This window comes from Aptenodytes forsteri, unplaced genomic scaffold (genome assembly GCF_000699145.1).
Source record: "Aptenodytes forsteri isolate BGI_AS27 unplaced genomic scaffold, ASM69914v1 Scaffold175, whole genome shotgun sequence".
Taxonomy (NCBI): Eukaryota; Metazoa; Chordata; class Aves; order Sphenisciformes; family Spheniscidae; genus Aptenodytes; species Aptenodytes forsteri.
The window spans coordinates 719,670-732,970 of NW_008794723.1; the positions used below are offsets into that span (position 1 = coordinate 719,670).

Consider the following 13,301-nt stretch of genomic DNA (forward strand, 5'->3'; position numbering starts at 1 on the left):
TCTCCCAAAACAGGACAAGTGGGGGACCACTAAAAAAAAAAAAAAAAAATCCATGGCCCAGTTTGCGCAACATTAGAAAATCATTTTCATTTATACATACTTAAAAAATTGGCTAAACTTTGAATATTTACCGCTTTATTTTCCCCAGTTTCTCTGCTGGCTTACTGGCAAGCACGGAAATGTTATGGGTCATCTTCATTTGTTTGCAGACTGCCTCAGATCTACAGATGAAGGAGTGCTACTCCAGACGATGCTACTGGGGGGTGTCCTCCTTGGCTGCCAAGGAGGTGAGAGTCTTCTCAAGATACCATGAACTATAAATCCGCAGCGCGCCTACTCAGCCCCCTGCTAGTAGCACAGCACAGTCCTTAATGCTGAATTAATTCAAAAGAACCGGAGTACATGGAGTTCTTGGGGAGAAGGATATAATTACTGGATTTTAAGTTCTCCTGGAAAAATGTAAAAGTGCTATTTTTTTTGAGTTAATGGCTTTTCCTGCTGCTCATTCTGGCTGGAGGCATTCTCCTGTCTTTCCTGACTAGCATTTATCTGTTCCTTTCTGAAATGCAGGAGATAAAGGAGATACCTCCTGTGAGATTGGGTGGGGAAGGAGTCGTGGTCCACAGGTGAAGCACAGAAACATGAAAGATCTGGAATGCTCATTTTCCTAAGGATTTCACTTAATCAAATTATCACCAAACTGCAAGCCATTTCTAACCACTAATCACCCACTGCCTGGAAACTATTTTGAACAAATGGAAACGTACAAAATCTGGTTGATGAAAGCCTTGAAATGTAGATCCTGGGAAGTTTGTGAACTCTAACAACTGTGGAGAAGCAAAACCACAGTTTCTTTTTGTAACTTTGATCCTATTCTAGGGGCAATACACGGGCACATGTAACAGATCTTTCCTTCCCCTCTGTTTTCCTGCTAAGGATGCCATTTAAACTCTTTGGAAACAGCACCATAGCTACTCCATGCTGTCTATCCTCCAGAATACATCAGATGTTATTTAAATAAATGCATGCTAGAATTCTTCTACAATGCCTCCTGGTAAACAGCAGCCGTAATGAGCCTAAGTTCAGACTGAAAAGGCAAAAAAAGCTGAACTAAAGTCAAACAGAAGAATTTGGTATCATCCTACAGTACCAGACTCTACACAGTGATATAACAGATTAAATACTTAGAAGAAGGAGCGAGGGATCACAGATGTTCCCCTACAAAAACTGCAGCCTGCCTTAGCACTGACTTGTCTTTGTCCTTTGAACCTTATAAGAAAGACTTGTCAATATATATTGCACCAAGGCAGTGCAACAGCTGAATCAACTACCCAGCCATGGACAAGGGGGAAACAACCCCACAGATACCCTCCAGCAGTCCATGTCTCCTCCTGAGGAGTTCTGAGCAAGTTTACTTCATACTTCTCTAAGTCACATGGTTCAATGGAAACAACAAGGTAGAACTAATTAACTTAAAAGCCGTAGAGATTTTATGTTTTTTCTTATACTATGAGTTTTTAATCTGCAGGTCCTTATGGCCCAAAGTGGTTTTGCAGATTGAAATATCAGGTTGTTTTCTGTAGACCAAAGTTCAAACCCTGATGGAGGTTCACATTTTCCCTGTAGTAATCTAGTCCCTACAGTCCCCATCACAAAATTTCTGCTCAAAAGCAAGTCGCCAAGCTTGGAAATTCAGTGAAAGAGAGGAGGGAAGAGACAATGTGGGTCTTCAGCTGCCTACCTTGCAGCCAGCTCTTAAAACTATAATTGCCCAGAAATAAAATGTATGCAAACTCAGAAGATAAACAGGACAAAAACCACAACACAGGCAAACTGCATCCATTCATCAATAAAGCAAGAGCAAATATTGATGAAATGGGAGATTTTTGTTTCTGAGCCCCAGTTCGGAATCTGCTTTGTCTTCCAGGGTCAACAAAACCTCTGGTTTCAAACTTTTGCATATATGCTTTGAGAATTTGCATGCTGTGAGGTCTCACCATGGATAGCGTGTCTTTTCTCAAGCAACATGTACAACAGAAAGTCATAGGGATTTTTTCCAACCTTCCCTCATTAATAAGACACAGCAGTCACTTAGAGCTTTTCGTTTTTCCAGCATGTTGCAAGCAAGAAGGAATGACACCTCTGACAGGTGGCTTTGAGGTAGCATTCCCCTTTTGCAATTGGATAAGATGACCTTCTATCATCATGAATGGTGGACTGGTGGAGAACACAGGCTTCTTAGCTCCTCCAGCTGTACTTAGTCTCCCCCTCAGATCCATAGTGGTCCTGAGTGCTGCAGGGCCACATGAGGCCCCAAAGAGCCACTGCAATAGGGCTATAATTTAGGGTGCTGGCTTCAAAATGCGCTGTGTGAAATAACTCTAGGCTGTCCAGGAGACATGGAAAGGCAAGTTAGGAAGTTTTATGTCCACCTCTCGAGGTTGCTTCTCTCAAGCTGGTGGTTTTCTTCATATCTTTGCCTGCATTCCTGTATTTCCCAGAAAATAACTTTATTCCTTCCTCCCCAATTCAGGTTGTCTTTTGCTGTTTTCTGTACGCTTTCACTTTATCTCTGAGCTGATTCAAACTCTGTGACTTCTGCCATGAGAGGAAAGAATCAAAGGTCAAGAAAGCTCTTATGTTATTTCTGTAGTAGTGAATTAAACCATTCAGGACACAAGCATGGGTGCTGGAACTTGACCCTCTATGCTATTACACAGCTATCTCACATGCTTTTACTCTAAGCCAACTGGTACCCTCCCAGATAATTCCCAGGCAAAGGCTCAGGAACCAGCATGCACCAAGTGCATGGGAAAGATGAACCACTGGAGGAATCAGTGCCTGCAGACACAGGTGCCTCAACCTTCCTAATATTTCCCTCCATCATCCATTGTGGCCATCAGACATCAGCACTTCACTCTAAGCATCTGTCTTAGGGGGATAGGTGACAACTCACAGCTTGGTGTCCATCTTCCCACAAATGTTTGCAAAACATACCCGCTCACTTCAGAGTAGGGAACTTATTTGTCTGATTCTGGAATCCACTTGTACTACTTTGACTCACCATTTACATTTGCTTTAAGGATATTTTATATACTCAGGAGGGGGCAAAAGCAGCTTAGTGTATGTGAGAATTGGTCCCACTAAACCTCCACCTTTCCTTTAACTGCTATTACCACACACAATAGGAACAGCAAGTGTTCCAGAGCAGAAACCCTACCGGTTCAGGGCAAATGGGTGCAGAGCCTTTAACGTTGTTGCAATGCCGGGGAAATGAACAAATTTGCCCCCTGGGTTGAAGCTAAAGGAATTAAATTCTTGAGCCCTGCCTAAAATCACATGGGTCTGCTTGGCTCGTCTGATGATGTTCTACGGTGATTCACAAGCACTTCTCTGCCTTGCTTTCTGCTCTGTTGTGTGATGCTTGGCAGTGAGCTGCACAGTTAAAGCTGTGCAGAGAGCAAACTAGGGGCCTGGATGGATACTTTTTTTTTTCTTGCAAGCAAGCTCCTGCCTCATAGAGACAACTCTAGAAAATTACAGAACAGGCAAGGTCTGGACAGAACCAGCGAGTATTTAGAGTTGTTGAAAAATGAAGTCAGATTTCATGGCATGATAGCAATGTGATCCCCTTCCTAACATGCATAATTTCTCTTAGTAACTACAATAGGCAGTGCCTTGCATACTGCTTTGCAAATACTGATTAAGGCCAACAATACTTCTCCAGATTGTAGCCTGTCCTTTGCACCTGCAAAAGCTGAGCTATGGAAAGTTGACTTCAGGCCACATTTAATAAAAGCCTTACCTTGGTGTCACAACAAACCTGTAGACATCCCGCCCAGCAGCGTGACCCAGAGCACCTGTCTTAAGTGTTCAGGCATCCAACATGGTCAAAACGAGAGCACTGAATTTCTGAGGAGTGACTCAGAACCTGTAAGCGTACATGTATGGTCCAGGGAGACAGAGTGTCTGTGCAGGGCAATTAGGCGTTTCCGCGTGCTGAGTGAGAAACTGCTGAGAGCCAGCCAGCTGGAAACAGCAAGCCCAGAGATATATCTGAATAGGCACCTACCTCCTGGCTTGGTCCTCTCAGAAGCTGGTTGACATGGCCAAGAAGCCCTTCCTAAATAGCTGGAAGTTCTCACTAGAGGTGCACAAGATGTTCACCACCTGACACAGCATCCACTTGAAGGAGAGGTGATGCAGACCCATGCAGGAAGGCGCAAGCAGAAGATGGAGGTTGACTTTACTGTCACGGTGCCTGTGGTGTACTCCTTCCTCTCTGGGGAGGGTTTCTGCTGCCAGTGCTGCTGTCACTACGTGCAACCCTTGCTTTAAAGCAGTTGGTCAGGAAGATGCAGCTTGCCTGGCAGGTTTGCCTAGCCAGGGCTTCTTCAAGTACAGAAACAAAAAGGAAGGAATTCCCAATTTTCCATCTGTTTGCTTTTTAAAAAGACTCAATAGTGAAAGCTATTTAGACTCTGGCTGACCAAATCTCATACCCAGAGCTTCCATACAGGCCAATGGTTGCAGGTTTTGGACAGAGAAGAGAGGTGACAATCTTTGAGACAGAAAACTCAAGAGGAGACAGGAACCCTCCTTGCACGCTCGGTGCTGTTCAAGCCTCCTTAGCCTCCTTAGCTGGCTGAAGAGCATCCTTCTCACTTCTGAATTGCAGCAGAGAACAGAAAACACTTACAGACTTCTTCAAGAAAAGAAAAAAGGAAACAAGGAGGATCGTCACCAGCAATTGATGACTCCCTGCTTCCAGCTCCTGCCTGTGGAGGAGAGATAAGGGATCTTCCCTGCACTTTGGGCAGATCTTTACCCTTTCTTTCCTGTGCACACCTGGTACCTGGCACCACACACTGCGGTGACATTCATGGCATCATTGCTCTCAGGAGAGCTTTTTGTACTTGCTCTGTAATCAGATCCAAATTTGCTAAATATATTAATCTGATTGTAACCATTGTATCAAGTGGAGGAAAAGAAATAAGAAATTTAAGTTTACAGTCTGCCGACTATTCCAAAAACCAGAGGATGGTAAATAGAAGCAACAAAACAGGAGTCAGAGGAATTTGAGTCTTTCATGGTCCCTGATGTAGTAAATCAGCACCGCAGTTTTAACGCAGCCAAACGTAGTGTAAAGCAATATGTCTGAGGGAAAGGACTGAACTTGAAAGCACATATTTAAATGTGACATTCATGCACTACACTAGCCAGGAAAAGGAGGCTGATTTCATTAAAGAAAAATAAATCTCTGAAGACAGTCCATGTAGGCATTAATAAAGAAAGAGGAAAAAAAAGGAATCCAAGCATAATTTGCATAATTTTAGGCTATGTCAGAGGGGAATCACAGTGACTAGTAAAATAAAAGGAGCACAGGATGTTTATTATTAAGCTAGTGAAATTAAGTCCAGCTGGGAAACTCCAGAAGAGTATCTTACAGGTAGTGTGTCAGGTACCACTGAGGATGAAATATGGGTTTCACCTGTTGTTATCTCTGTCCTTAGTACAGTGACTGATGACCAAGAAGCAAACTCAGATTTAATTAGCAAGCTCTCTGTGTATATTTAAGTTAAGGTAGTGCCTGCATATTTAAATTATGGTAACTTCAGATGTTCTCAGCTTTCCACTGCACCAGTCCCTGTAGAAACAACGCCCGCTTCAAAGTAAGACGGTCGAAGAGGAGAGAGCAGGGAGTGGTGGTCTTTCTATTACCAACGGTCAGTGGCGGAGGAGAACATTGAAATATCATGGTCACAGGGGAAATCAGAGGGACAGATCCGGTTTTTTTCATAACCACAGAAAGCATCTGAGAACACTCTCCAAACTGCAGGCACAAAAATGTGCTTGCTCTGGTGAAAACCAGCTGCTGCTGGTGTGGAAGGGGACAGACTGCTCTGTGCTCCTCAGGGTAAGAACAAACTCTGGCCAAGGACATTGGAGGACAACTCCTTGTTTTTAGCAACACTGCAGCTCTGCAATGCTGCAAATGGCCTGGGGTGCATTCAGAGAGACTCAACCCCAGTAAACTGCTGGGAACTTGCATCAGGAAGATGAGGTCCAAGCACCTTGTGCTGGGATTCCCACCAGCGGCTCTGCAGAAATCAGGTATCTCAGGATGAACACCCCCAATGCTGACCTTCCTCAGAGGCCAAGTTTATTCTCAGTGGGGAGAGAAAACCTTTCACAGTTACCAGATTAAGCTGATCAAGAACTAACAAGAACTGGAGAAGCAACAGGAGTGGCCTCCTCCACTCTGCCTCCAGAGAAAAATCTGGCTTTTATTACAAAATTCCAGCCTCGAGCTTCCTCCCACAGGATAGACCAAGGAGGCCCAGACTTGTATGAATTAACCAAAAATAACACTTCCAGGGAGGGAGAGGATGACTGAGGGGATTGCTGATGGGATACAGAGGCCTCTCACCTCCTTCTCACCAGTTCAACTCCAGAAGAAGTCAGGAGTAAGGAGGAAAAGCCTCTCGCTTCAAGCTGTTCGGTGCCCTTAGCCGATTTACTGGGAAGCAAGCAACTCTGCCACAACCACCAACATGTCAGGCAGCCCCAAGCAGCAGACAGAAGAGCAAAAACTGTCCTTCCAGCCTCAGCATTAATCCATTTTAAACAGCTGTGAGTTGCATGGCGGCAAGGCTCAGACTGATAGCGAGCTTCAGTCTCCAGCAGCAAATAAGTTTAAAAATACCCAAAGCAAACAGGATACCATTTGAGAGGGAAGGAGGCATGCACCTTGTTTGCTGTGTTTGGCCAGCAGCAGGGGTATCATCTGGTCAATCCTGACCATCTCTGCTACGCATCCTCATTGCTATGGCAATGTCCCATAAACAGAGCAGGGATCAACAGCTCCCTGGAGCAAGGAGGCAAGGACTGTCCTCAGGTAGCGGCACTGCATTAGAAGAAGGAAAACAAGAGATTTGTGCAGGCGAGCTGAAGACTCACTAGAGCATGTAAATGTTACCTTAATTTGTGCATCAGCACTTAAATACCACAAGAACTGGAGCTGGAGCTACACAAGAGCAAAGTGGATGCACACAGTGTGTCTGATTCAGCCTGGGGAGACAGTCGGGACCAAGCTGGGAAGCACCCACAAACGTTAGTGGGCCAAGGCTACCCCAAATGCCGCTGCTATTCCCCGGGTGAACCCCGGCAGAAACTGAAGCAGATGGCCGGCAACATGCTGCCGGGCAGCAGCAGAGCAACCTTGGAGCAACTTCAGGCAGGACAGGGAGCACCACATCAAGCTGAAGCACTGAAGCAGGGAAAAGCAGCTCAGAGCAAAGGACCACCAGAGCCATAAGAAGCCACCACTGACGAGAGGTCTCTCCTGGAGATCTCAGTCACCACCATGGGGCTGCGGAGCAGCAGAAGGTCTGGCTCAGGGACTAGAAGTAGCACAGACTTGCTCCTCTAAGCTGTTAACAAAGTGAGGCTTGTTCACCTTGCCCTTGTGCAAGACGGAGAAAGGGGGAAGGGCAGCACGCGCTCTCTCCACCTTCTTGCAGAGAGTCTTCACAACCTGAGGCCTCCTACAATACTGGTTACCCCACTGCAGTGAAATGGCCACAAAGAGAGGCTTTACTCAAGGTAGTACTTTGATGATGTAATTTAAGACAACAGGATTAAACTGAAACAGACAATTTATGTTGTGCAACAGGAAATATTTCCAGACAGTAAAGTCTGTTGGGCTCCAGAGCGTTTTCCCAAGGTAAGCAGCAGAACTGGAATCTCCATCCCTTGACTCATCTGTCAAGGGTACATGAGCACTGAAACTGTGGTGTGGAGAACACTCTCACAAGGAGAGAGACAGGACAGGGACCCTGGTTTGCTTTTACAGCAGTACTATGTAAAAGCAGGGACCCAGCATTTATTTTTACATGGAACAAGGTTCCATTAACAGAACAAAAAGCTGAGATTTAGGGCAAGCAAGAAAGCCAAAAAAGCCAGAAAGGTCTTGGTGGTACTCAAGACCCTTTAGATCCCATCATGATCTCACCCTGAGTGGGCTTCTCTTGTCTTGCTTTCTCCTTTGCAACTTGCAGAAAAAAGCAGATATGAAGGGACTGATTCTTATCTGCGTTCAACTGCTGTAAATCGGGAATAACATCACTGAAATCAGTGGAGTGATGTCAGCTTAAAATGAAGTAGGTTCACACTTAAATCTGAAATAATTAATGATGAAATTATGTTCATCTCCCACTATAGCACCCATAGGTGAACTTTTAGGATAGTTTAGAAACAGACTACCCAAAACTGCATTTGAGACAGAGGCTCATCTCTCAACACCTATAGATAAGGATGGATTTCTGAAGGGCTTCATGTCCTATCCACCCTTCAAGCACCCCAAATCAGCACCTGAAGCACAGTTAGCCCCCCCAGTCACCTTGCACAGGCAATGATTCAGTTGACCTCAGAGGTGTCTGTTGGACTCATGCAAAAATGTCAGTCTGTCACTCCATTTCCTTTCATATTAAGAAATACAGAGCACAGTTCCAAGTAGGTACTGTTTCTTCAGCTCCTTAGAGGTGCTGGGAGTGACTCCTGCTACAGCTTCTCTCCTCCCTCTGTTACATGAGCTCATTAGCCTCTTGGCTACGTCTCTGCTAGTAAACTAAACCGTGCCAGAGCCCATTCTTCAGCCCTGAAGCCAACTGGCACGGCCTGACGCCTACATATTATTAAACTCTCTTACACTCTGAAACAAGGTGGCTGCATCCAAGCTGCCTTTCTGGAGTGTCCTGGCCCATCCTAACTCCCACCAACACCCAGAAGTTGTCTCAGACCAGCCCGTGTGTATCACCAGTGTGGCAGCACAGACCATCAAGACCAGCTCACTAGTACAGGTATAAGCCAGCTGTGAGGAACACTGAAAGTGAAGAATACTTTTTGAAAAATCAGTAAGGAGTAGCACAGCACTCAGAAAGAGTCTGGTAGATGGGAAGACCCAAAGAAGTATTTCCTACTCAGCTCAATTTTAAAAAAAAATGTGGCTTTCATACAGGGACTGTGAAACAAACTTTGAGCTTTTACCTAGAAACTGACTGCAGGCAAAGCTGTCAGCAACGTCTCCTGGGTCCCCCGTTGCTTATGGCAGCAAGACAAGGGATGCCAAGGCTGGACAGGGAGCTTGAACTTTCCCCAGCCATGGGAGGTGATGTGCCTCGGCTGGAGGCTGGGGCGAAGGGTGTGCCCAAAGCCCCCTTCCTACATTCTCCATCTTGTACCTTCTTCCAAAGCATTCCCTATGGGAAGGGGGGACAGAGAGGACTCTACTGCAAAACTAACATAAAAAGAGGGAGAGTTGAGGGAGCAACACGAATCGAGCAATGACTTGGAGGTAAACACACTGTACACAAAACCTTAGGATCATTTTTCCCAGGGCCAACTCCAAGGCTTTTCCCCCCCACACACTTATAATTAGCTGGTAAATACTGTACATATAATTGACCTTTCTAAATGCTGCTGAGTAGCTGGAGGTCTTGGGAACTAATCCTGCCTGTGAAGACCCTGGGGTTGTGCAGCGCTGACTCTATCTGCCAGTGTATAATGCTCTGCAAGCGCTTTTTTCCCTCACTTACTGACACATTGAAATTTACTGCCCTGTGTCAGTGAGTTCAAAAAAGCCTTTTAACTCTGAAAGCTCCGGGACCCGGCTTCAGCACATGCTTCAGGATTTCTCCATCAGTTTGTTATGCCTTGTTTGTCCAAGAAACAGTCAAGACTGAACGAGTCAGGAATGACAGAAATAGTACATGAAGTCACAGTTGCTCCACTTTAAAGCACAAACATTTGTGTCATTTTCCTACCAAATAAATAAATATATGTGCGTTTAGCAAGCAAATAAGGAAATGTCAGAGGAAAGGCATTACAGGCAGGTTTTTACAGATGCCAGCTGATTTGCGCCTGCTTCTCCAAGCGAGTGTAATAGAGATTCCCACAAGTATCAGTTCTTTCTGGTCAGAAAAGCAATCACCAGGACCGTACACACCCACAAACCCCTTGAACGCTACAGCAAGCAAGCCTTAGGAAAAAACCTGTAAACACTAGACTGAAGCTGAAAGACAAACACGTAAGTGAAAATGCTGAGCACCCCCTGCTCTTTCCCTCACCTCTGTTCACTGCCTTCCCGGCTTCTGTACAGCCTCACGCTGGTTTCTCTCTCCCTTAAATAGCTCTTTTTTCCATGTCATATCGAGCCACGAGCATCTGCAAAACAGCATCAATGCCAGCCCTCGCGGATGCTGACCTCTCCTATGGAGTGAGACCCACACCGGGCTCCCACACGACCGGCACTCCCCAGCTGAGCTCCCTTCCCCGTCCCTCCCGCACGCCGCAGGACCGCACCACAGCCGCTCGCCCACCCACCACCTAAACACGCAGCACCGGCTTCCCGCAGCCACCTCGCTCCCGACCACCTGCATGGACGGGACCATGGCCGTCGGCGACGAAGTTTGCAAGAGAGAAGGACGTTTTTGCTCTCACCGCCTTAGGTTCACAGCAGCCTGGGAAGTACAGCCGAGCTGCTCGGAGAGAAGAAAGTTGTTTTACCGTTCGGTTCTTCGGCGTTGCCGGCAGCGGGCTGGGACCCGAGCCACTGGGGACGGTGAGAGCAGGAATGCGGAGTGACAGGCGTGAGCGTGAGGTATGCCCCTGCCCTCTCACATCCTCCCCAAAAGCCGACAGTCAGGAGGGCGGACGCCTTGTGCGTCTGCGGGAGGAGAGGAGAGCGGAGCGGAGCGCGGGAGCGAGTGTCGAGGAGGGCAGCAACAGGAAATGACACAGAAACTTCACCAGGCTCCAATCCAAACTTGGCCCCTGACATGAAATAAAGGAGAGGCAATCTGGGGGCAGCAACAGGAAATGACACAGAACAGAAACTTGGCTCCAATCCAAACTTGGCCCCTGACATGAAATAAAGGAGAGGCAATCTGGGGCGGGGGGGGGGAATTTTTCCCCCTCATTAGCCAGCCTAAAAATCTGCTCACTGGAAAAAAAAAAAAAACTGTGACAAGTTTTATTAGAGCAAGGAATGAATGAGGGGGGCGAAGGGGGGGGGATTCCCATCAGAGTTTATTTATTTGAGCAGGAGTGGTGCGATGATGTTAGACACTGAGAGCAAAATGCCGTTTTCAGCAGCTTTCTGGCTTTTCTAAACTCCTCGAATGCTCTAGCTTGTGCCTGAGGGCAGCAGGCAGGAAGAAACGCCCCCCTTGCACCCCGTGGGTCAGCTGCTGCCTGCGAGAGCCCAGCTAATACTGCCTGGGGTTGTAGGCAGTCGCTCCAAAACACAGCACTGCCCGCAGCTCCCGGTGCGTGGGGATGGTGGAGGAGATGGGCCAGGGCTGCCAGGGTCCTGTGTCCAGCCTGGTGAGGAGCACATGGCTCCACACACCTTGGGGACAAGGCAGGCGGCAGCCCAAACGCTGGCAAGGCATGACGATGGCATGACCCACAGCAGTAGAAAAATCACACTGGGCGTGTGGTCAAACCTTTGCCTTGATGGATGCAAGACACTGCCTTAATTGAACAAAGCTGGATGGACGTCTTCCAGCAAGGCAAATCCTCTGAATGCCTCTCTACATGCTGGATACAACGGCTATTGAACTGGGTGGCAGTTTTTAAAGCATCCTTTAGACCTAACACCTGGTATGCCTGTGTCCTTGCAGGCAGCCCAGACCTAGCTTGACTTTAGGCTCTCTGCAAATCCCACCTGCCTTTGCAGTGGGCAGTGCCATAAACCCTTTGGTAGGAGCCCATGGCACTTTCTAAGGGGTCCTCTTGTCTTCCCAATTTGGGACCCACACCACTGCTGTAGGGTGGATGAGATGTCCACACAACAGGTCACTATAGACTGAGGAGCAGGTCAAATGGAAACTTTTCACTTGGAAGTAGGTGAATCATCCCTCATCCCACTCAAAGATGTCCTACCAGATACAGTAAGCTCTAGGGACAATTGGAACCCAGGTCTAAGCTCAGATTCAACTCTTTCCTGGAAAGAAAATACAAACATAGTCATTCTGGCCACAAATTTGAAAGTGGTGGGAGATTTTTTTTCCTTAAAATTGAGCTTTCTCAGGGTAAAGATGGCCTTACTGAGACCTCTCCACTCCCCAATCAGTTTAATAGGAATATAATATTCCTATTAAAATAAGAATTTTAAAATATTCCTATTTAATAGGGATATCTTGAGGCCAGGTGAGATCACTTGTTTGATCATTTCAATCACCTGGTCTGATTGCCTGCATAGCTGAAGCCAGAGAGTGGTGTCCCAAACCAACACCAGAACTGCTATGAATTATGGCACATCTTTCAAGGAGACGTCCCACCCTGAATCAGAGACTTTCCGTGAAGGACAATCTACCCCAGATAAGTTATTTCAGTGGCTATCACCCTGTCAAGAAGAAAGGCTGCCTTTCTAATCTGTATTTGTCTGGCCTCGCTCTCCACCCTCAACCCTGGCCATCACTCATCAATCCACTCCAGGAAGCTACAGATCAGGCATGGGCAGAGAAGGGCTGCAGCCCACCAAGGTACAGCCCAACCTCAGTTTACCCTCAGCGGAGCAGGAATATTTCAAGCCCAGGCATAGCTGGGGTTCCTCCAGTATTTTGGTTGAAAGTACCCAGGCCATGCAGCTCCAAGTGGAAACTGTAGCCTGCTGTTCCCTCGGCAGGTAGGCTCGACCTTACAAAACCACAGACAAGTTATCTTGTAACCTTGTCCTGAATAAATAAAATTAGCTGAGCTTTTTTAGTCTCTCACAGTAAGGCGGATTTTACAGACAGACCACAAATTGTGCCTGTGACTCTTTCAGGATCCATTTCCATTGCATTAAAGTCCTTTTTGAAATGTGCCTACCAGAACTGGATGTGGTATTACAGTAATGATCTCACCTATGCTGTAAATTTTTAACACGCTTAAACTGGTATCCAGTTGCTCCATCAGAAGCTTCTCTCTCTTTGCTGTGCCTTTGTGGATGTGGTAGCATGTTAACAAGCTGAATTAGGGATTTATTGTTATAGTATCGTTTTACTCCAAACTTCAACCTTAAATACAAAACACTTTAAGATTTGGCATTTATACAATGTTCAACATATGCTTTGATCCAAACAAGGGCTTTGACCTGCCTAATCTTTGGTGTATTTTTTTCACTGTTGTGAATGACTTGAGCACAATCTTAAGGTATCGGTTGTCACTCCCTTAACAAGAGGTTATTTTCAATTAATCAAAGAAAGACATATAAACAGAGCCTTGTATTGAGTTCAAATAAGCTCAGAATAGTT

At 46.3% G+C, this 13,301-nt stretch overlaps 1 protein-coding gene across 1 annotated transcript in view; it reads right to left on the minus strand.

Moving 5' to 3' along the window:
• Positions 1-13,301, minus strand: part of LOC103894466 (protein eva-1 homolog C) — a 216,636-nt gene that overhangs the window by 58,429 nt on the left and 144,906 nt on the right. The gene's annotated exons all lie outside the window — the stretch shown is intronic.